This window comes from Lissotriton vulgaris, chromosome 1_1, assembly GCF_964263255.1.
Source record: "Lissotriton vulgaris chromosome 1_1, aLisVul1.2, whole genome shotgun sequence".
Taxonomy (NCBI): domain Eukaryota; kingdom Metazoa; phylum Chordata; class Amphibia; order Caudata; family Salamandridae; genus Lissotriton; species Lissotriton vulgaris.
Window position 1 is genome coordinate 1,368,412,159 of NC_141685.1, and position 23,809 is coordinate 1,368,435,967.

The 23,809-nt window shown below is 43.9% G+C and overlaps 9 non-coding genes across 9 annotated transcripts; all 9 read right to left on the reverse strand.

Moving 5' to 3' along the window:
- Positions 1 to 4,496: 4,496 nt before the first annotated feature.
- Positions 4,497 to 4,568, reverse strand: TRNAH-GUG (transfer RNA histidin (anticodon GUG)). The gene has a single exon. It is a non-coding gene; the product is annotated as a tRNA-His (tRNA).
- Positions 4,569 to 5,856: 1,288 nt separating this feature from the next.
- On the reverse strand, positions 5,857 to 5,938 carry TRNAS-AGA (transfer RNA serine (anticodon AGA)). The gene has a single exon. It is a non-coding gene; the product is annotated as a tRNA-Ser (tRNA).
- Positions 5,939 to 8,798: 2,860 nt separating this feature from the next.
- TRNAS-AGA (transfer RNA serine (anticodon AGA)) lies at positions 8,799 to 8,880 on the reverse strand. Its single transcript has one exon. It is a non-coding gene; the product is annotated as a tRNA-Ser (tRNA).
- Positions 8,881 to 10,379: 1,499 nt separating this feature from the next.
- Positions 10,380 to 10,451, reverse strand: TRNAH-GUG (transfer RNA histidin (anticodon GUG)). The gene has a single exon. It is a non-coding gene; the product is annotated as a tRNA-His (tRNA).
- Positions 10,452 to 11,741: 1,290 nt separating this feature from the next.
- On the reverse strand, positions 11,742 to 11,823 carry TRNAS-AGA (transfer RNA serine (anticodon AGA)). Its single transcript has one exon. It is a non-coding gene; the product is annotated as a tRNA-Ser (tRNA).
- Positions 11,824 to 13,323: 1,500 nt separating this feature from the next.
- TRNAH-GUG (transfer RNA histidin (anticodon GUG)) lies at positions 13,324 to 13,395 on the reverse strand. The gene has a single exon. It is a non-coding gene; the product is annotated as a tRNA-His (tRNA).
- Positions 13,396 to 14,684: 1,289 nt separating this feature from the next.
- On the reverse strand, positions 14,685 to 14,766 carry TRNAS-AGA (transfer RNA serine (anticodon AGA)). Its single transcript has one exon. It is a non-coding gene; the product is annotated as a tRNA-Ser (tRNA).
- A 1,499-nt stretch (positions 14,767 to 16,265) lies between these two features.
- On the reverse strand, positions 16,266 to 16,337 carry TRNAH-GUG (transfer RNA histidin (anticodon GUG)). The gene has a single exon. It is a non-coding gene; the product is annotated as a tRNA-His (tRNA).
- A 2,871-nt stretch (positions 16,338 to 19,208) lies between these two features.
- On the reverse strand, positions 19,209 to 19,280 carry TRNAH-GUG (transfer RNA histidin (anticodon GUG)). Its single transcript has one exon. It is a non-coding gene; the product is annotated as a tRNA-His (tRNA).
- Between the last annotated feature and the right edge of the window lie 4,529 nt (positions 19,281 to 23,809).

Sequence of the window (23,809 nt, forward strand, 5' to 3'; positions counted from 1 at the left end):
CAAGGCCCAGGGCTTCTACAAAATCCGAGAGTGGTGCAGTTCCTCGTGGTCAGGCCCTAGAGGGAAAGGTGTCCTTAAGTGGATCCATGATTGCATTAAAGTCCCCCCCAACAATCGTATCCCCCTCGGGGAGGTCAAGGAGGAATTTGCCTAGTGCAGGTAGGGCCACGGAGTGTAGTGCTGGGGGGATAAATACCGATATTACATTAAGAGATCTGCCCTCCCATTGACCATGAACTGCAGCAAAACGACCCTGGTCGTCCGCCACGCGACGTGTTATGATAAAGGGGGATGATTTTTTCACCAGTATTCCCGTTCCCCTGGAGCCGGTAGTGAATTCTGCGTGTATTGCCATGGTATAGCCGCGCCTATCAAGTGCTTTGCAGGTGGACCCCGTGAGGTGGGTTTCCTGTAGGAGGACCAAATCCGGGCTATGTCGCGTTATGGCCTGCAGTACCAAGCCTCGTTTAATTTTGTCGCCCAGGCCTCTGACATTCCAGGTTAGCATGCGCAGTGGGGGTATCCCCGTAGTTACAGGGGAGCCCTCAGCGGGCGTTTTGTTAAGTGGCCTGGCCATTGAGTCGGTGAGAGAGCCTTGCACTCAGCGTGTCCTTAGGACTAACACATGTGTCGCTTCGTGCCATGCTGTGTAGGAGACATACAAATGTCGGGGTGGCAGTACAATGTAAGTGCTGAATGATGACTATGAACAAAAACATGAATTCTAACAAGAAAACTTCAGTTCCATCCCCCCACCCTGCTACCCTGCTCCACGGACCAACCCCCGCCCGTTTCCCCAACTTTGCAGAGTGCTTTAGTCCTTCCCCAGTCATCTTACTTGCTCGTGGGGTTGGTGAGTCCCTTACGGGCACTGCCTGTGCCCACCTTACTCAGCCACGCCAGATCCATGGCCCTTGCGGCACATTCAGTCCCATACGAATATAGTCCGGCTTCAGACCGGAGCCAATTGTCCAGAGTCCAGCGGGTCCCTTTCAAGATCTGATTCCGTTTCTTCCGCGCCTTCCTGACGGGGTGATTGGGAGTTCTGATTGCTCACTCTCTTTTCGGTACGATGTGTCGGCCGGTCTCGATGCGGGCGATGTCGCTGTCCCACTGGTCTCCAGCCCTCCAGCCATTCCTGTGCCACCTCCGGCGTGTCAAAAAACCAAGTCTTTCCTTCGGCCACAATTCGCAGTTTAGCGGGGAATAGCATGGAGTACGGCAATTCCCTATCCCGTAGTGCTTTTTTTACCTCCGTGAAGGACTTACGACGCCTGGCCACCTCTGCCGTGTAGTCTGGGAAGAAGGCTAAGGTTGCATTTTGGATCCGCACCGGCGGTGAGGTTCTTGCCGCCTGTAGGATCGCATCCCTGTCCCTGAAATTGAAGAGCCGGGCCAGCACAGGCCTTGGTGCCGCTCCAGTCTTGGGCGGGCCTCCCGGGACTCTGTGCGCCCTCTCCACAGAGAAGAAGTGGGACAGGCCTTTGGGCTGCAGTTTGTTTTTGATGAGATCTTCCACATAGAGGTCCAGGGCCCCCTTCCCCTCCATCTCTGGAAGTCCAAGGATGCGCACGGTGTTGCGTCGCGAACGCCCTTCTGGGTCGTCCAGCTTGTCGTGTAGGAGCTTGGTTACTTTCTGCATTCTTTCCATGGCCACTTGTAGTTCCGAGGTGTCTTCCATAAGCGATTTCGTGACCACCTCTACCTGCGACACCCTCTCTGCCATTTTGTGAAAGTCCGCTCGCAGCAAGGAGACTTCAGAGGAGATGGCGCCCACTGTTGTTTTTACCTCTGAGAGTGTTTTCATAATGTCTTCCAGCGTTATTTTCTTCGTTCCTTCTGCGTCTTGAGTGTTACCCGTGGAGGTTCGTCCTACATTTTGAGGCTGACCTTGTTGTCCGTATGCAAATTTGTCTAATTTGGCCTGTGTGGATCCACTCCTAGTGCCTTTGCCCGCCATGGTGCTGGGGCTCGCGAAATCCGGAGTCTTGCCTTGTTTAGTCGCGATCAGCGCCTCGACCTGTTTCGCAGTTTGTAGGCACCAGCCAGGGAGCAGTAGGCTGGTGTGCGTTAGACAGAGTATCACCTTCCGCCCTCTGTGCAGGCCTCACTGGCCGTTGTGGTGGTGCAGGAGAGTCCCGGCGGTTGCTGTATGAGTTTCAGGTTGAGTCGCTGTAGGTCGCACCCCGTGATCTGTGCTCTCGCCCCTCGATAATCCCACTTTGAGCAGGAACGGTCCCAGCGGCCTCCAGTTGGGGTCCTCTGGGCAAGCCTACCACACTCGGGTACTCCGGATGGCGCAGGGTCTGGTTCCGGGCAGCTGTACCCCATAGGCCATGCAGGCCTCAAGCTCACCCGCTCAGTGCACCGGATCTATGTCTCTACTATGCCAGGGCTGCTGATGCTACCGGGCAGTATGTGGGCCCCGAGGCCCCTTCGCTAGTTCCTGCGTGGATCCTCAGTATGACGCCGTCCCCCGGGGGCACCGATGTCTCTCACCTCTGATCGGGGCTAATGTGTGCTTCCACTTCGACCCTGCGGCCAAGCGAGGCGCGAAGATCGCCTCAACCGTTCCCCGCAGCCCGCCAGGCCCCCGAGGGGGGGGGGGGAGTGTCGAGATCTCAGCGCCGCTCAGCGCGCCCAAGGCCAGATCGGCACGTTTCTGAGTGTTGCGCCAGTCCCGTACAGGGGGCGTGTTTGTACGTGTGCCGTAGGGCGATGCCACTAAATGTTCCAGGCAGGTTGTGTGTTGTCAGGCGGGTGCCGGGATGCGTCCACCCCTCCCGGCCGGCTTGGTCGCACTTCCGCCGGGGCCTGGGTGCTACGCAAGGCCGGTGCTGTTCTTCCGCTGGTAGGCCCAGACTTGTCGCCTGGAATTCGCTTGGCTCCGCTCCTCCGAATTGCTTGAAAGTCGGACCGGTGACACCGCTTCCGTCCCGGACCCGAACGCCGCCGCTTCAGGTGAGCAGGGTAGCGGATAAGTGTGTCGGATTTAGAATAAGGCCACAGTGCCCTCAGGAGCTCTCACGCTATGCGGCCGCCATGCTTGGCTGCTAGCCACGCCCCCCTGCAATGCACTTTTTAAAAATAATGTTTTTTTCAGCAGGCACATTCTCTCCTAAAAACAAAAATTGCATGTGTATATCTCTAGTTTGGAATACCATAGGCTTGCATGCATACTCTCATGGGTCACTCAAGTTTTTAGGACCCTATTGCACTCTGTTTTCGTGCTGCTTTTAGTATATGGCCCATATTACAGAAGTCTACCATCTTTGAGTATTTGAGGCTCCTTTGTAAGTGCTTTATATTTTTTCCTTGAAGAGCTATATAATAAAGGGGTCCGGGAAAGATTGCATTTATGGAAGATAAAAGAAGGCCCACTTGTCTCACCAAATGCTGTAGAGAAACCTGATGTTTTACTCATGTTATCCTTAGTTCGTTTTTGTTAGACCTTGAATTCTTAAGGAGGTCCGAACCCCACCTTATTGCTTTTCACCTCCGCATTTTGCTGTATCTTTTTGTTGGCCTTAGGACTCTGATCACTTTATCGCTACTAATCAGTGCTGAAGTGCACATGCTTCTTCCCTAATCATGTGTATAATTGGAGTATACCTGACTGACAGATTTAATTTACTTGAAAGCCCCTTGTAAAGTGGTATACCATATACCCAGGGACTGATTGTGCCGCCCAAAGAAATAGCATTTCAAACCTGTCTCAAGCCTGCTACTGCAGTGCCTGTGCTGCAGTGTACTGCTACTACGACTTGGCATTTAAAACTACTTGCCAAGCCTTAAACTTCAATTTTATTACATATCAGTAACCCCTAAGGTAGGCCCTAGGTAGTCCTAGGGGCATCATGCTATGTAAGTAAAAGGTAAGACATGTACCTTGGTAGTTTGGATGTCCTAGTAGTATCAAACAGTCTATTACATTTTTCACTACTGTGAGGTCTGCCCCTCTCATAGGTTAGCATTGGGTATTCCCTTATACTTTTTGGGGGGTAATTCCATATCAGAGAGGAGAAGCTTTATTTATTTATTGATAAATCCTATCTACTGGTGAGGTTGGATTTAATCTTACTATTGTATAAATGCCATTTTTAGAGAGTGAGCATTTCTCTGCACTTACTGCTCTATTTGCATTGAAACCTGTCTTCAATTGACGTCTGGATTGGGCTGCGAGACAGCTGCATATGTGTATTCCCTGTAGACAGCCAAAACACAGCTCACTCAACTGCAACTGCATTCATCTGCATTCTGATTGGCCTGGGGGAGAGCTCCACTCCCTTTACCGCAAATATGTTCAAGAACGATAATTTATGTCAGTAAGTACAGTATACCTACATCTTATAATCATGTGTGTTTAAATAATTTGTCTTTAGATCGTTTAAATATTGAAAAGGATCTGTTTTTAATAGACATTTTACAAAAACAACTGGTACATTTGGGAATTCTGTAAAGGAAAAACCCAACTGCCCTGACATTGCCAACCACAATGCCGTGACTCGGATTCGAACCGAGGTTGCTGCGGCCACAACGCAGAGTACTAACCACTATACGATCACGGCGAGATACTTGGGCTCAATAACGTACAGTGACATGAAGAAATTATAATTCGGAACACTCATGGCTACTCCTGTGATAGGCTGAATGTGTTCATTGCTTCCTCATTCCTTATACAAAGGCTTTATCTCCTCAGTGGTTGATAGGCTGAAACCGTTTCCTGGCCGCCTGCTTGTGAACTGGCAGGAGTCAAAGATCACACATACACTGGTGGGCCTGTGATGGGACACCAATGCAGAGAAACACACCTGGCGCAGATATTCTATTCTGTTTATTAGACCTGCATCTCCCCTGTACCTCCTCAAGCCATCTGTATGTGAAGCAAGAAAGAGTTAAGGAACGGTCCATCTACACTTTTATTGGGAGGATGCTGCCGTGAGCTCCTCCCAGCTAATCACACAAACAGCAGTAAAGCAAGATAACTACACAGTTAGGGGGGACTGCATGGTTAGGTTTTTGAGGAATTATTGAAACTGACCTCAGTGACCCATAATCAGAGCTGTGGCTAATGACTGCATGCCTAATTATGATGAAGGAAGCACCATGGCTCGTAGGGGCCCCACAAGACACTTTTCTTAGCTCATTGAATTAAAGTATAAACTCCTGCCATGTGTGAGTGGTAAAGGCTTGTTAATTTTGTTGCTTTTCAAATTCACGTCTGACAACAAGACGAAGGAACATTGGGGCATCAGACGCTTTGGAAAGTAGCCACCAACTGCAGAGAAAGAGAGAAAGAGGGAAAAGGCAGTATGAGGTGTGGAGAAAACAGCAGCAGGTACAAGGAGCTCAAATGAGATTAATGGCGCCTAAATAGAGCACGTAAAGGAACAGTTACAAATCTAAGAAAAGGGAAAGAAAAGACTAGGAAAAATACAGAAAGAGCTTGTAGATGAAATTCTCTTCCAGGAACAGCAGGTTAAGAGAAATTACACAGGGAGCAGTTAAGCTTGTAACACGGGGGAGAATAAAAAAGAAAATGCAGTTTTATGAAGTGTGTTTGCCTAATCCAGCTAGCACTTTTATTTTATTTCTCTATTTGCTTCTTTTATTGGTAAAGTAAGTTTCAAGTGCATGCACAAGTACGACCGAGAGAGCCAGGGTATAATAATTTGAAGCGTTTGCCCCAGCGCTAATGAAGGACGAGAGTTATAGATAAGATATGAAACGGGGAGCGATAATAAATATGTGATATGGCAATAGTGACACCAAAATAAGCCACCTATTTATAAAACTGACATGGAAGAAATACTAAAGGTTAACTTCTGAAATTGTAGCCGATGTTAAAAAGATTCTCGTTGTCGGCAGGATTCGAACCTGCGCGGGGAGACCCCAATGGATTTCTAGTCCATCGCCTTAACCACTCGGCCACAACAACTGACTGTAAGGTGTGTGCACATAATCTGTATGCAAGTTTTCAAGGTGTCCCACAGCCAATTCCTGATATTCTGCAATGGACTTTTTAAAAAAAATGTTTTTTTCAGCAGGCACATTCTCTCCTAAAAACAAAAATTGCATGCGTGTATCTCTAGTTTGGAATACCATAGGCTTGCATGCATACTCTCATGGGTCACTCAAGTTTTTTGGACCCTATTGCACTCTGTTTTCGTGCTGCTTTTAGTATATGGCCCATATTACAGAAGTCTACCATCTTTGAGTATTTGAGGCTCCTTTGTAGGTGCTTTATATTTTTTCCTTGAAGAGCTATATAATAAAGGGGTCCGGGAAAGATTGCATTTATGGAAGATAAAAGAAGGCCCACTTGTCTCACCAAATGCTGTAGAGAAATCTGATGTTTTACTCATGTTATCCTTAGTTCGTTTTTGTTAGACCTTGCATTCTTAAGGTGGTCCCAACCCCACCTTATTGCTTTTCACCTCCGCATTTTGCTGTATCTTTTTGTTGGCCTTAGGACTCTGATCACTTTATCCCTACTAATAAGTGCTGAAGTGCACGTGCTTCTTCCCTAATCATGTGTATAATTGGAGTATACCTGACTGACAGATTTAATTTACTTGAAAGCCCCTTGTAAAGTGGTATACGATATACCCAGGGACTGATTGTGCCGCCCAAAGAAATAGCATTTCAAACCTGTCTCAAGCCTGCTACTGCAGTGCCAGTGCTGCAGTGTACTGCCACTTCGACTTGGCATTTAAAACTACTTGCCAAGCCTTAAACTCCAATTTTATTACATATCAGTAACCCCTAAGGTAGGCCCTAAGTAGTCCTAGGGGCCTCATGCTATGTAAGTAAAAGGTAAGACATGTACTGTGGTAGTTTGTATGTCCTAGTAGTATCAAACAGTCTATTACATTTTTCACTACTGTGAGGTCTGCCCCTCTCATAGGTTAGAATTGGGTATTCCCTTATACTTTTTGGGGGGTAATTCCATATCAGAGAGGAGAAGCCTTATTTATTTATTGATAAATCCTGTCTACTGGTGAGGTTGGATTTAATCTTACTATTGTATAAATGCCATTTTTAGAGAGTGAGCATTTCTCTGCACTTACTGCTCTATTTGCATGAAAACCTGTCTTCAATTGACGTCTGGATTGGGCTGCGAGACAGCTACATATATGCATTCCCTGTAGACAGCCACAACACAGGTCACTCAACTGCAACTGCATTCATCTGCATTCTGATTGGCCTGGGGGAGAGCTCCGCTCCCCTTACCGCAAATATGTTCAAGAACGATAATTTATGTCAGTAAGTACAGTATACCTACATCTTATAATCATGTGTGTTTAAATAATTTGTCGTTAGATCGTTTAAATATTGAAAAGGATCTGTTTTTAATAGACATTTTACAAAAACAACTGGTACATTTGGGAATTCTGTAAAGGAAAAACCCAACTGCAGTGACATTGCCAACCACAATGCCGTGACTCGGATTCGAACCGAGGTTGCTGCGGCGACAACGCAGAGTACTAACCACTATACGATCACTGCGAGCTACTTGGGCTCAATAACGTACAGTGACATGAAGAAATTATAATTCGGAACACTCAGGGCTACTCCTGTGATAGGCTGAATGTGTTAATTGCTTCCTCATTCCTTATACAAAGGCTTTATCTCCTCAGTGGTTGATAGGCTGAAACCGTTTCCTGGCCGCCTGCTTGTGAACTGGCAGGAGTCAAAGATCACACATACACTGGTGGGCCTGTGATGGGACACCAATGCAGAGAAACACACCTGGCGCAGATATTCTATTCTGTTTATTAGACCTGCATCTCCCCTGTACCTCCTCAAGCCATCTGTATGTGAAGCAAGAAAGAGTTAAGGAACGGTCCATCTACACTTTTATTGGGAGGATGCTGCCGTGAGCTCCTCCCAGCTAATCACACAAACAGCAGTAAAGCAAGATAACTACAAAGTTAGGGGGGACTGCATGGTTAGGTTTTTGAGGAATTATTGAAACTGACCTCAGTGACCCATAATCAGAGCTGTGGCTAATGACTGCATGCCTAATTATGATGAAGCAAGCACCATGGCTCGTAGGGGCCCCACAACACACTTTTCTTAGCTCATTGAATTAAAGTATAAACTTCTGCCATGTGTGAGTGGTAAAGGCTTGTTAATTTTGTTGCTTTTCAAATTCACGTCTGACAACAAGACGAAGGAACATTGGGGCATCAGACGCTTTGGAAAGTAGCCACCAACCGCAGAGAAAGAGAGAAAGAGGGAAAAGGCAGTATGAGGTGTGGAGAAAACAGCAGCAGGTACAAGGAGCTCAAATGAGATTAATGGCGCCTAAATAGAGCACGTAAAGGAACAGTTACAAATCTAAGAAAAGGGAAAGAAAAGACTAGGAAAAAATACAGAAAGAGCTTGTAGATGAAATTCTCTTCCAGGAACAACAGGTTAAGAGAAATTACACAGGGAGCAGTTAAGCTTGTAACACGGGGGAGAATAGAAAAGAAAATGCAGTTTTATGAAGTGTGTTTGCCTAATCCAGCTAGCACTTTTATTTTATTTCTCTATTTGCTTCTTTTATTGGTAAAGTAAGTTTCAAGTGCATGCACAGGTACGACCGAGAGAGCCAGGGTATAATAATTTGAAGCGTTTGCACCAGCGCTAATGAAGGACGAGAGTTATAGCAAAGATATGAAAGGGGGAGCGATAATAAATATGTGATATGGCAATAGTGACACCAAAATAAGCCACCTATTTATAAAACTGACATGGAAGAAATACTAAAGGTTAACTTCTGAAATTGTAGCCGATGTTAAAAAGATTCTCGTTGTCGGCAGGATTCGAACCTGCGCGGGGAGACCCCAATGGATTTCTAGTCCATCGCCTTAACCACTCGGCCACAACAACTGACTGTAAGGCGTGTGCACATAATCTGTATGCAAGTTTTCAAGGTGTCCCACAGCAAATTCCTGATATTCTGCAATGGACTTTTTAAAAAAAATGTTTTTTTCAGCAGGCACATTCACTCCTAAAAACAAAAATTGCATGCGTGTATCTCTAGTTTGGAATACCATAGGCTTGCATGCATACTCTCATGGGTCACTCAAGTTTTTTGGACCCTATTGCACTCTGTTTTCGTGCTGCTTTTAGTATATGGCCCATATTACAGAAGTCTACCATCTTTGAATATTTGAGGCTCCTTTGTAAGTGCTTTATATTTTTTCCTTGAAGAGCTATATAATAAAGGGGTCCGGTAAAGATTGCATTTATGGAAGATAAAAGAAGGCCCACTTGTCTCACCAAATGCTGTAGAGAAACCTGATGTTTTACTCATGTTATCCTTAATTCGTTTTTGTTAGACCTTGCATTCTTAAGGTGGTCCCAACCCCACCTTATTGCTTTTCACCTCCGCATTTTGCTGTATCTTTTTGTTGGCCTTAGGACTCTGATCACTTTATTGCTACTAATCAGTGCTGAAGTGCACATGCTTCTTCCCTAATCATGTGTATAATTGGAGTATACCTGACTGACAGATTTAATTTACTTGAAAGCCCCTTGTAAAGTGGTATACCATATACCCAGGGACTGATTGTGCCGCCCAAAGAAATAGCATTTCAAACATGTCTCAAGCCTGCTACTGCAGTGCCTGTGCTGCAGTGTACTGCCACTTCGACTTGGCATTTAAAACTACTTGCCAAGCCTTAAACTTCAATTTTATTACATATCAGTAACCCCTAAGGTAGGCCCTAGGTAGTCCTAGGGGCATCATGCTATGTAAGTAAAAGGTAAGACATGTACCTTGGTAGTTTGGATGTCCTAGTAGTATCAAACAGTCTATTACATTTTTCACTACTGTGAGGTCTGCCCCTCTCATAGGTTAGCATTGGGTATTCCCTTATACTTTTTGGGGGGTAATTCCATATCAGAGAGGAGAAGCTTTATTTATTTATTGATAAATCCTATCTACTGGTGAGGTTGGATTTAATCTTACTATTGTATAAATGCCATTTTTAGAGAGTGAGCATTTCTCTGCACTTACTGCTCTATTTGCATTGAAACCTGTCTTCAATTGACGTCTGGATTGGGCTGCGAGACAGCTGCATATGTGTATTCCCTGTAGACAGCCAAAACACAGGTCACTCAACTGCAACTGCATTCATCTTCATTCTGATTGGCCTGGGGGAGAGCTCCACTCCCTTTACCGCAAATATGTTCAAGAACGATAATTTATGTCAGTAAGTACAGTATACCTACATCTTATAATCATGTGTGTTTAAATAATTTGTCGTTAGATCGTTTAAATATTGAAAAGGATCTGTTTTTAATAGACATTTTACAAAAACAACTGGTACATTTGGGAATTCTGTAAAGGAAAAACCCAACTGCCCTGACATTGCCAACCACAATGCCGTGACTCGGATTCGAACCGAGGTTGCTGCGGCCACAACGCAGAGTACTAACCACTATACGATCACGGCGAGATACTTGGGCTCAATAACGTACAGTGACATGAAGAAATTATAATTCGGAACACTCATGGCTACTCCTGTGATAGGCTGAATGTGTTCATTGCTTCCTCATTCCTTATACAAAGGCTTTATCTCCTCAGTGGTTGATAGGCTGAAACCGTTTCCTGGCCGCCTGCTTGTGAACTGGCAGGAGTCAAAGATCACACATACACTGGTGGGCCTGTGATGGGACACCAATGCAGAGAAACACACCTGGCGCAGATATTCTATTCTGTTTATTAGACCTGCATCTCCCCTGTACCTCCTCAAGCAATCTGTATGTGAAGCAAGAAAGAGTTAAGGAACGGTCCATCTACACTTTTATTGGGAGGATGCTGCCGTGAGCTCCTCCCAGCTAATCACACAAACAGCAGTAAAGCAAGATAACTACAAAGTTAGGGGGGACTGCATGGTTAGGTTTTTGAGGAATTATTGAAACTGACCTCAGTGGCCCATAATCAGAGCTGTGGCTAATGACTGCATGCCTAATTATGATGAAGCAAGCACCATGGCTCGTAGGGGCCCCACAACACACTTTTCTTAGCTCATTGAATTAAAGTATAAACTCCTGCCATGTGTGAGTGGTAAAGGCTTGTTAATTTTGTTGCTTTTCAAATTCACATCTGACAACAAGACGAAGGAACATTGGGGCATCAGACGCTTTGGAAAGTAGCCACCAACTGCAGAGAAAGAGAGAAAAGAGGGAAAAGGCAGTATGAGGTGTGGAGAAAACAGCAGCAGGTACAAGGAGCTCAAATGAGATTAATGGCGCCTAAATAGAGCACGTAAAGGAACAGTTACAAATCTAAGAAAAGGGAAAGAAAAGACTAGGAAAAAATACAGAAAGAGCTTGTAGATGAAATTCTCTTACAGGAACAGCAGGTTAAGAGAAATTACACAGGGAGCAGTTAAGCTTGTAACACGGGGGAGAATAGAAAAGAAAATGCAGGGTTATGAAGTGTGTTTGCCTAATCCAGCTAGCACTTTTATTTTATTTCTCTATTTGCTTCTTTTATTGGTAAAGTAAGTTTCAAGTGCATGCACAGGTACGACCGAGAGAGCCAGGGTATAATAATTTGAAGCGTTTGCCCCAGCGCTAATGAAGGACGAGAGTTATAGCAAAGATATGAAACGGGGAGCGATAATAAATATGTGATATGGCAATAGTGACACCAAAATAAGCCACCTATTTATAAAACTGACATGGAAGAAATACTAAAGGTTAACTTCTGAAATTGTAGCCGATGTTAAAAAGATTCTCGTTGTCGGCAGGATTCGAACCTGCGCGGGGAGACCCCAATGGATTTCTAGTCCATTGCCTTAACCACTCGGCCACAACAACTGACTGTAAGGTGTGTGCACATAATCTGTATGCAAGTTTTCAAGGTGTCCCACAGCAAATTCCTGATATTCTGCAATGGACTTTTTAAAAAAAATGTTTTTTTCAGCAGGCACATTCTCTCCTAAAAACAAAAATTGCATGCGTGTATCTCTAGTTTGGAATACCATAGGCTTGCATGCATACTCTCATGGGTCACTCAAGTTTTTTGGACCCTATTGCACTCTGTTTTCGTGCTGCTTTTAGTATATGGCCCATATAACAGAAGTCTACCATCTTTGAGTATTTGAGGCTCCTTTGTAGGTGCTTTATATTTTTTCCTTGAAGAGCTATATAATAAAGGGGTCCGGGAAAGATTGCATTTATGGAAGATAAAAGAAGGCCCACTTGTCTCACCAAATGCTGTAGAGAAATCTGATGTTTTACTCATGTTATCCTTAGTTCGTTTTTGTTAGACCTTGCATTCTTAAGGTGGTCCCAATCCCACCTTATTGCTTTTCACCTCCGCATTTTGCTGTATCTTTTTGTTGGCCTTAGGACTCTGATCACTTTATTGCTACTAATCAGTGCTGAAGTGCACGTGCTTCTTCCTTAATCATGTGTATAATTGGAGTATACCTGACTGACAGATTTAATTTACTTGAAAGCCCCTTGTAAAGTGGTATACCATATACCCAGGGACTGATTGTGCCGCCCAAAGAAATAGCATTTCAAACCTGTCTCAAGCCTGCTACTGCAGTGCCTGTGCTGCAGTGTACTGCCACTTCGACTTGGCATTTAAAACTACTTGCCAAGCCTTAAACTCCAATTTTATTACATATCAGTAACCCTTAAGGTAGGCCCTAGGTAGTCCTAGGGGCATCATGCTATGTAAGTAAAAGGTAAGACATGTACTGTGGTAGTTTGTATGTCCTAGTAGTATCAAACAGTCTATTACATTTTTCACTACTGTGAGGTCTGCCCCTCTCATAGGTTAGAATTGGGTATTCCCTTATACTTTTTGGGGGGTAATTCCATATCAGAGAGGAGAAGCCTTATTTATTTATTGATAAATCCTGTCGACTGGTGAGGTTGGATTTAATCTTACTATTGTATAAATGCCATTTTTAGAGAGTGAGCATTTCTCTGCACTTACTGCTCTATTTGCATGAAAACCTGTCTTCAATTGACGTCTGGATTGGGCTGCGAGACAGCTACATATGTGCATTTCCTGTAGACAGCCACAACACAGGTCACTCAACTGCAACTGCATTCATCTGCATTCTGATTGGCCTGGGGGAGAGCTCCGCTCCCCTTACCGCAAATATGTTCAAGAACGATAATTTATGTCAGTAAGTACAGTATACCTACATCTTATAATCATGTGTGTTTAAATAATTTGTCGTTAGATCGTTTAAATATTGAAAAGGATCTGTTTTTAATAGACATTTTACAAAAACAAACTGGTACATTTGGGAATTCTGTAAAGGAAAAACCCAACTGCAGTGACATTGCCAACCACAATGCCGTGACTCGGATTCGAACCGAGGTTGCTGCGGCCACAACGCAGAGTACTAACCACTATACGATCACGGCGATCTACTTGGGCTCAATTACTTACAGTGACATGAAGAAATTATAATTCGGAACACTCAGGGCTACTCCTGAGATAGGCTGAATGTGTTCATTGCTTCCTCATTCCTTATACAAAGGCTTTATCTCCTCAGTGGTTGATAGGCTGAAACCGTTTCCTGGCCGCCTGCTTGTGAACTGGCAGGAGTCAAAGATCACACATACACTGGTGGGCCTGTGATGGGACACCAATGCAGAGAAACACACCTGGCGCAGATATTCTATTCTGTTTATTAGACCTGCATCTCCCCTGTACCTCCTCAAGCCATCTGTATGTGAAGCAAGAAAGAGTTAAGGAACGGTCCATCTACACTTTTATTGGGAGGATGCTGCCGTGAGCTCCTCCCAGCTAATCACACAAACAGCAGTAAAGCAAGATAACTACAAAGTTAGGGGGGACTGCATGGTTAGGTTTTTGAGGAATTATTGAAACTGACCTCAGTGACCCATAATCAGAGCTGTGGCTAATGACTGCATGCCTAATTATGATGAAGCAAGCACCATGGCTCGTAGGGACCCCACAACACACTTTTCTTAGCTCATTGAATTAAAGTATAAACTCCTGCCATGTGTGAGTGGTAAAGGCTTGTTAATTTTGTTGCTTTTCAAATTCACGTCTGACAACAAGACGAAGGAACATTGGGGCATCAGACGCTTTGGAAAGTAGCCACCAACCGCAGAGAAAGAGAGAAAGAGGGAAAAGGCAGTATGAGGTGTGGAGAAAACAGCAGCAGGTACAAGGAGCTCAAATGAGATTAATGGCGCCTAAATAGAGCACGTAAAGGAACAGTTACAAATCTAAGAAAAGGGAAAGAAAAGACTAGGAAAAAATACAGAAAGAGCTTGTAGATGAAATTCTCTTCCAGGAACAACAGGTTAAGAGAAATTACACAGGGAGCAGTTAAGCTTGTAACACGGGGGAGAATAGAAAAGAAAATGCAGTTTTATGAAGTGTGTTTGCCTAATCCAGCTAGCACTTTTATTTTATTTCTTTATTTGCTTCTTTTATTGGTAAAGTAAGTTTCAAGTGCATGCACAGGTACGACCGAGAGAGCCAGGGTATAATAATTTGAAGCGTTTGCACCAGCGCTAATGAAAGACGAGAGTTATAGCAAAGATATGAAAGGGGGAGCGATAATAAATATGTGATATGGCAATAGTGACACCAAAATAAGCCACCTATTTATAAAACTGACATGGAAGAAATACTAAAGGTTAACTTCTGAAATTGTAGCCGATGTTAAAAAGATTCTCGTTGTCGGCAGGATTCGAACCTGCGCGGGTAGACCCCAATGGATTTCTAGTCCATCGCCTTAACCACTCGGCCACAACAACTGACTGTAAGGCGTATGCACATAATCTGTATGCAAGTTTTCAAGGTGTCCCACAGCAAATTCCTGATATTCTGCAATGGACTTTTTAAAAAAAATGTTTTTTTCAGCAGGCACATTCACTCCTAAAAACAAAAATTGCATGTGTGTATCTCTAGTTTGGAATACCATAGGCTTGCATGCATACTCTCATGGGTCACTCAAGTTTTTTGGACCCTATTGCACTCTGTTTTCGTGCTGCTTTTAGTATATGGCCCATATTACAGAAGTCTACCATCTTTGAGTATTTGAGGCTCCTTTGTAAGTGCTTTATATTTTTTCCTTGAAGAGCTATATAATAAAGGGGTCCGGGAAAGATTGCATTTATGGAAGATAAAAGAAGGCCCACTTGTCTCACCAAATGCTGTAGCGAAACCTGATGTTTTACTCATGTTATCCTTAGTTCGTTTTTGTTAGACCTTGCATTCTTAAGGTGGTCCCAACCCCACCTTATTGCTTTTCACCTCCGCATTTTGCTGTATCTTTTTGTTGGCCTTAGGACTCTGATCACTTTATTGCTACTAATCAGTGCTGAAGTGCACGTGCTTCTTCCTTAATCATGTGTATAATTGGAGTATACCTGACTGACAGATTTAATTTACTTGAAAGCCCCTTGTAAAGTGGTATACCATATACCCAGGGACTGATTGTGCAGCCCAAAGAAATAGCATTTCAAACCTGTCTCAAGCCTGCTACTGCAGTGCCTGTGCTGCAGTGTACTGCCACTTCGACTTGGCATTTAAAACTACTTGCCAAGCCTTAAACTCCAATTTTATTACATATCAGTAACCCCTAAGGTGGGCCCTAAGTAGTCCTAGGGGCATCATGCTATGTAAGTAAAAGGTAAGACATGTACTGTGGTAGTTTGTATGTCCTAGTAGTATCAAACAGTCTATTACATTTTTCACTACTGTGAGGTCTGCCCCTCTCGTAGGTTAGCATTGGGTATTCCCTTATACTTTATGGGGGGTAATTCCATATCAGAGAGGAGAAGCTTTATTTATTTATTGATAAATCCTATCTACTGGTGAGGTTGAATTTAATCTTACTATTGTATAAATGCCATTTTTAGAGAGTGAGCATTTCTCTGGACTTACTGCTCTATTTGCATGAAAACCTGTCTTCAATTGACGTCTGGATTGGGCTGCGAGACAGCTACATATGTGCATTCCCTGTAGACAGCCACAACACAGGTCACTCAACTGAAACTGCATTCATATGCATTCTGATTGGCCTGGGGGAGAGCCCAGCTCCCCTTACCGCAAATATGTTCAAGAACGATAATTTATGTCAGTAAGTACAGTATACCTACATCTTATAATCATTTGTTTTTAAATAATTTGTCGTTAGATCGTTTGAATATTGAAAAGGATCTGTTTTTAATAAACATTTTACAAAAACAACTGGTACATTTGGGAATTCTGTAAAGGAAAAACCCAACTGCCGTGACATTGCCAACCACAATGCCGTGACTCGGATTCGAACCGAGGTTGCTGCGGCCACAACGCAGAGTACTAACCACTATACGATCACGGCGAGCTTCTTGGGCTCAATAACGTACAGTGACATGAAGAAATTATAATTCGGAACACTCAGGGCTACTCCTGTGATAGGCTGAATGTGTTCATTGCTTCCTCATTCCTTATACAAAGGCTTTATCTCCTCAGTGGTTGATAGGCTGAAACCGTTTCCTGGCCGCCTGCTTGTGAACTGGCAGGAGTCAAAGATCACACATACACTGGTGGGCCTGTGATGGGACACCAATGCAGAGAAACACACCTGGCGCAGATATTCTATTCTGTTTATTAGACCTGCATCTCCCCTGTACCTCCTCAAGCCATCTGTATGTGAAGCAAGAAAGAGTTAAGGAACGGTCCATCTACACTTTTATTGGGAGGATGCTGCCGTGAGCTCCTCCCAGCTAATCACACAAACAGCAGTAAAGCAAGATAACTACAAAGTTAGGGGGGACTGCATGGTTAGGTTTTTGAGGAATTATTGAAACTGACCTCAGTGACCCATAATCAGAGCTGTGGCTAATGACTGCATGCCTAATTATGATGAAGCAAGCACCATGGCTCGTAGGGGCCCCACAACACACTTTTCTTAGCTCATTGAATTAAAGTATAAACTCCTGCCATGTGTGAGTGGTAAAGGCTTGTTAATTTTGTTGCTTTTCAAATTCACGTCTGACAACAAGACGAAGGAACATTGGGGAGTCAGACGCTTTAGAAAGTAGCCACCAACTGCAGAGAAAGAGAGAAAGAGGGAAAAGGCAGTATGAGGTGTGGAGAAAACAGCAGTAGGTACAAGGAGCTCAAATGAGATTAATGGCGCCTAAATAGAGCACGTAAAGGAACAGTTACAAATCTAAGAAAAGGGAAAGAAAAGACTAGGAAAAAATACAGAAAGAGCTTGTAGATGAAATTCTCTTCCAGGAACAGCAGGTTAAGAAAAATTACACAGGGAGCAGTTAAGCTTGTAACACGGGGGAGAATAGAAAAGAAAATGCAGTTTTATGAAGTGTGTTTGACTAATCCAGCAAGCACTTTTATTTTATTTCTCTATTTGCTTCTTTTATTGGTAAAGTAAGTTTCAAGTGCATGCACAGGTACGACCGAGAGAGCCAGTGTATAATAATTTGAAGCGTTTGCCCCAGCGCTAATGAAGGACGAGAGTTATAGCAAAGATATGAAACGGGGAGCGATAATAAATATGTGATATGGCAATAGTGACACCAAAATAAGCCACCTATTTATAAAACTGACATGGAAGAAATACTAAAGGTTAACTTCTGAAATTGTAGCCGATGTTAAAAAGATTCTTGTTGTCGGCAGGATTCGAACCTGCCCCGGGAGACCCCAATGGATTTCTTTGTCCATCGCCTTAACCACTCGGCCACAACAATTGACTGTAAGGTGTGTGCACATAATCTGTATGCAAGTTTTCAAGGTGTCCCACAGCAAATTCCTGATATTCTGCAATGGACCTTTTAAAAAAAATGTTTTTTTCAGCAGGCACATTCTCTCCTAAAAACAAAAATTGCATGCGTGTATCTCTAGTTTGGAATACCATAGGCTTGCATGCATACTCTCATGGGTCACTCAAGTTTTTTGGACCCTATTGCACTCTGTTTTCGTGCTGCTTTTAGTATATGGCCCATATTACAGAAGTCTACCATCTTTGAGTATTTGAGGCTCCTTTGTAGGTGCTTTATATTTTTTCCTTGAAGAGCTATATAATAAAGGGGTCCGGGAAAGATTGCATTTATGGAAGATAAAAGAAGGCCCACTTGTCTCACCAAATGCTGTAGAGAAATCTGATGTTTTACTCATGTTATCCTTAGTTCGTTTTTGTTACACCTTGCATTCTTAAGGTGGTCCCAACCCCACCTTATTGCTTTTCACCTCCGCATTTTGCTGTATCTTTTTGTTGGCCTTAGGACTCTGATCACTTTATTGCTACTAATCAGTGCTGAAGTGCACGTGCTTCTTCCTTAATCATGTGTATAATTGGAGTATACCTGACTGACAGATTTAATTTACTTGAAAGCCCCTTGTAAAGTGGTATACCATATACCCAGGGACTGATTGTGCCGCCCAAAGAAATAGCATTTCAAACCTGTCTCAAGCCTGCTACTGCAGTGCCTGTGCTGCAGTGTACTGCCACTTCGACTTGGCATTTAAAACTACTTGCCAAGCCTTAAACTCCAATTTTATTACATATCAGTAACCCCTAAGGTAGGCCCTAAGTAGTCCTAGGGGCATCATGCTATGTAAGTAAAAGGTAAGACATGTACTTTGGTAGTTTGTATGTCCTAGTAGTATCAAACAGTCTATTACATTTTTCACTACTGTGAGGTCTGCCCCTCTCATAGGTTAGCATTGGGTATTCCCTTATACTTTTTGGGGGGTAATTCCATATCAGAGAGGAGAAGCCTTATTTATTTATTGATAAATCCTGTCTACTGGTGAGGTTGGATTTAATCTTACTATTGTATAAATGCCATTTTTAGAGAGTGAGCATTTCTCTGCACTTACTGCTCTATTTGCATGAAAACCTGTCTTCAATTGACGTCTGGATTGGGCTGCGAGACAGCTACATATGTGCATTCCCTGTAGACAGCCACAACACAGGTCACTCAACTGCAACTGCATTCATCTGCATTGTGATTGGCCTGGGGGAGAGCTCCGCTCCCCTTACCGCAAATATGTTCAAGAACGATAATTTATGTCAGTAAGTACAGTATACCTACATCTTATAATCATGTGTGTTTAAATAATTTGTCGTTAGATCGTTTGAATATTGAAAAGGATCTGTTTTTAATAGACATTTTACAAAAACAACTGGTACATTTGGGAATTCTGTAAAGGAAAAACCCAACTGCCGTGACATTGCCAACCACAATGCCGTGACTCGGATTCGAACCGAGGTTGCTGCGGCCACAACGCAGAGTACTAACCACTATACGATCACGGCGAGATACTTGGGCTCAATAACGTACGGTGACATGAATAAATTATAATTCGGAACACTCAGGGCTACTCCTGTGATAGGCTGAATGTGTTCATTGCTTCCTCATTCCTTATACAAAGGCTTTATCTCCTCAGTGGTTGATAGGCTGAAACCGTTTCCTGGCCGCCTGCTTGTGAACTGGCAGGAGTCAAAGATCACACATACACTGGTGGGCCTGTGATGGGACACCAATGCAGAGAAACACACCTGGCGCAGATATTCTATTCTGTTTATTAGACCTGCATCTCCCCTGTACCTCCTCAAGCCATCTGTATGTGAAGCAAGAAAGAGTTAAGGAACGGTCCATCTACACTTTTATTGGGAGGATGCTGCTGTGAGCTCCTCCCAGCTAATCACACAAACAGCAGTAAAGCAAGATAACTACAAAGTTAGGGGGGACTGCATGGTTAGGTTTTTGAGGAATTATTGAAACTGACCTCAGTGACCCATAATCAGAGCTGTGGCTAATGACTGCATGCCTAATTATGATGAAGCAAGCACCATGGCTCGTAGGGGCCCCACAACATACTTTTCTTAGCTCATTGAATTAAAGTATAAACTCCTGCCATGTGTGAGTGGTAAAGGCTTGTTAATTTTGTTGCTTTTCAAATTCACGTCTGACAACAAGACGAAGGAACATTGGGGCATCAGACGCTTTGGAAATAGCCACCAACTGCAGAGAAAGAGAGAAAGAGGGAAAAGGCAGTATGAGGTGTGGAGAAAACAGCAGCAGGTACAAGGAGCTCAAATGAGATTAATGGCGCCTAAATAGAGCACGTAAAGGAACAGTTACAAATCTAAGAAAAGGGAAAGAAAAGACTAGGAAAAAGTACAGAAAGAGCTTGTAGATGAAATTCTCTTCCAGGAACAGCAGTGGAGTTCTGGACTTTTTGGTTCCGTCCAGAGGTGTCAGGGGACAACACCCGAAGACCCCGGAGTTCTACCTGCCTCGGTGCACGAATAAACAGAAACACGGGCTTCTCGATGGTGGCGTCAAAGACCAAAGGTTTATTACTGCAGGGAAACAGAAGTCACAGAAACTACACACGGGCAGTATCTAGGAGCCTGTTCAATTTGTACAAAGAGGGTTGCTCCTTATATACTAACATTTGAGCTTGAGGCAAATTCTTTACATGAAATACATTCCCAGAACCTTTGTGTCCTAAACAATAAATATTTGGCGTTACACAGGAATCGTCGATAATATCTGATGCCAAACATTACGAAGAGGGGTTCCCACTAGTTCATCACAATCCCTTGTCAATATTGCATTCAAGAGCCGGACCGCCTCATCGTAAATTTCGTTACCTCCCCCTAATAAAGATTCAGAAAGAAAGGAACGGAGCCAGGTGTGGAAGATAGGAAAGTAGGATAAGGGATGTTTGTGGGTTGTAAATGGGCAAGGCTACCAGCTTCGGCCGCCTAATCGTGATCAGGCCAACGGACACGAGAACCAGTATAGCAGGACTGGCCTCGGGCAGAAGAGGCAGCTTTTGTCGAGTCATGCAGCTACAGCGTGTTCTGGTCTAAGGTGCACATGTCACTAGAGAGGTGAATCTCCGGCTAAGCCTACGTGTCCTTAATTGAAATGGAGAAATCAGAGGTTATTGCGTATGTGAGGGCAAGAAACACAAAATGGCTGCCATGATCTAAGATGGATGCCATGGGTAGATCGGAAATGTGTTTGTAACAGGAGTACTCTTACTCGTAGCATAGCGAAAACACCAGGATATGCTAAATGGATCATTTGCGGTTCGCTGATACCAATATGATGTATTTCCGACAATATTGAAAACACGGGTTCAAATTGTCACGGAACCTCAGACCCTCCTTTTGCCCTTACATAGGCAATTACTCAGTCTATGTCAGAGTCTAATTCTATGCTCATCAAGTCAGTGACATGCTGTTGTATCATCATCCTCTCTCGTGCCTTTTCTCCAAACGCAGGTGGTTTTCTAAAACAGGTTGCAGCACAAAGACTACACAGAGCTGGACCACACTGGATAATCAGGCAACACGAGAACAGGAATACTAAGATGACACCAATGACCATCAGAACCTTCCATCCCCACGCTGATATCAGAGTCCACAACCACTCCATGAAGGACCAGTTTCCCTTGTCTACATGAATAGAGTCGGAAATCTTGTGTAGCTTAGAGATCGCCTCATAGACTGTTGGAGCATTATTGGGAATAAAGACACAGCAGCTCGATTGGATCATTCTGCATACCCCACCTCGATCTGCAAGAATTACGTCTAGAACCATACGGTTCTACAACATCATGAGTCTATCCGCCTGAAGCTCAGCTGTCAAGTTGCTAAGGGCACCAGCAGTTTCGGTAATAGTAGATTCAACTATCCGTGTTAGCTGACGTATGTTTCTACTATTGGCCATAGGCCCCCAGAACGGAAGGAAACCTTTGAAGAAGTCTCCAGCTTCCTGACCAGCGGTATCTTCCTTGCTGAAGACACCTCTTGCTACTCTGGTCTTGTGATAATCAGATGAAGCAGTGTATGTTGGAGGCAATAATCGAGCAATATAACATGATCCTGAAAAGTCAGCAGGCAACCATGTATACGCTCTTTCTTGACAGATGAAGTAGGTACCCCTAGCAGTAAGAAAAGCAGGGGAAGAGTTAGACGGAAACACGTAAGTCTCTACGCACTCACTCCTCCCTAGCTGAGCTCTTGGATTTCTCCCATTACCTTGCAAACAGACCTGACCTCGGTGAGGTACGACCCAGATTGGAGTTGAGCTTTTACGCTTGCTTTCTCCCAAACTAAGGCGATACTCTGAAGAATTCCAACTCAAATATACTCTTAATTCGTCTCTAGGGTAAGATGGAGTGTTATTGACGTCCTTGATCATATCAATAATACCCTGAACTAGAGCTTTGTTGGCAGAGTTATATTTAGTGGAACGTGGTGGACGCGGAGGATAGGTTTCAAGGGCATAAGCAAAAATGGTCTGAAGGGCCTGAAATGATCCATTATAGCTGAAAGGCAAAACCAGATAGGGAATACCTTTATCCATAGTGTGGGGTATCAAGCCACACACCCAGCAGTCTGTAGTGTTAACTACCAGTTGGTGTTGGTGCAAGAGCTGTACAAAAGTGTTATTGATGAATTATGAGCGTCGAGCTTGCTCATGTTCAGGAAACGAGTGAAAAGAGTGTATAGAAGAAACAGTAGAAGTAGCAGGATCAAGGGGAGGTACTGTAGTTACTGGCATAAAAATCAAATTCACACCAAAGATGATTCCACCCACCAACGTTATCAAAACAATCAAAAATGTAATGGCACATTGCATCAGAAAGCATTTGCCGTGAAGAATTCTGTAAAGTCTGTTTCTGCGAATATAAATCACATTTTCTCGTTGCAGCGCAGGAAGCTCCATCTTCTACAATCCGCTCGCGGCCACTGATGATGTGTACGTAGATGAAAATGCCTCTATTAGCTCTGGGAGTTCCCAGAACCAACAGAAAGATCGACCTTGTGTATGACCCCTGCAGATTCAACTAGGCACACAGCCACGACCCTACGGCTACCCAGACGGCAAGGCAATTTTTTAAAACAATAAAACAATAGCAAACTTCCTGGCTGATGGCAAAAGTTTCAAAATTCAAAATATCACAATAGGCAGTTTCCTGCTTTATTTGTCCATATTACGAGATCGTAAGTTGTATCTTAGTTTTGCAGGAACTGTTTGATCGGAAAATAACGTATCATTAGTAGCTGTTGCAGTGTGCAGGTTCGCAGATGACAGAGTTTTTTCTGATGCAGAGGACAAATGTTCAGAGTTCAAAGGAATCTTTTCAGGAGGAGAGTCAGAGTTTGAAGTGTCAGTTATCAATTCAGCATCACTAAAAGGGGCAAACTTGGGTGTTTGCTCGAATTCAGAGGCACCAATTCCCTTCTTAACCCAGTCGTCATAAGGAAGTGGCAGAGGTACACATTTGACGTGTGTCGCATGGATCCAATGCTTGCGACCAGCCACACGAACGGCAGTTCTTGTTGCAAGCAGCACCTGGAAGGGGCCAACAAATCTGGGTTGAAGGTTCTTCGTCCTTGCGAAATTTCGTACCACAACGTGGTCACCTGGTTTCAGTTGATGACCTGGACTCTCCGGTGGCTTTGGCAATGCATCAAAAACCTGTTGGTGAATAAGACTCAATTTAGCAGTCAAGTCGTAAAGGTAATCAATCAACATTGGATATTCTAGAGAACAAAACTCCTTTGGCCTCGGTACTCCCCAAATATTAGCGGGACGGCGAAAGACAATTTCATATGGACTAAGCCCTACTCTAGAATGTACAGTCGCTCTCGTTGATAACAAAGCCAAAGGTAGTGCGTCTGGCCAGGATAAACCCGTGGATGCCTGTATTTTAGCTAGTTTTAGTTTGAGGGTGCCATTGTAACCCTCAACCAAACCAGCAGACTGGGTATGGTTTGCACTGTGGAACTTCTGTTTAATGCCCAAACCGGCACACACA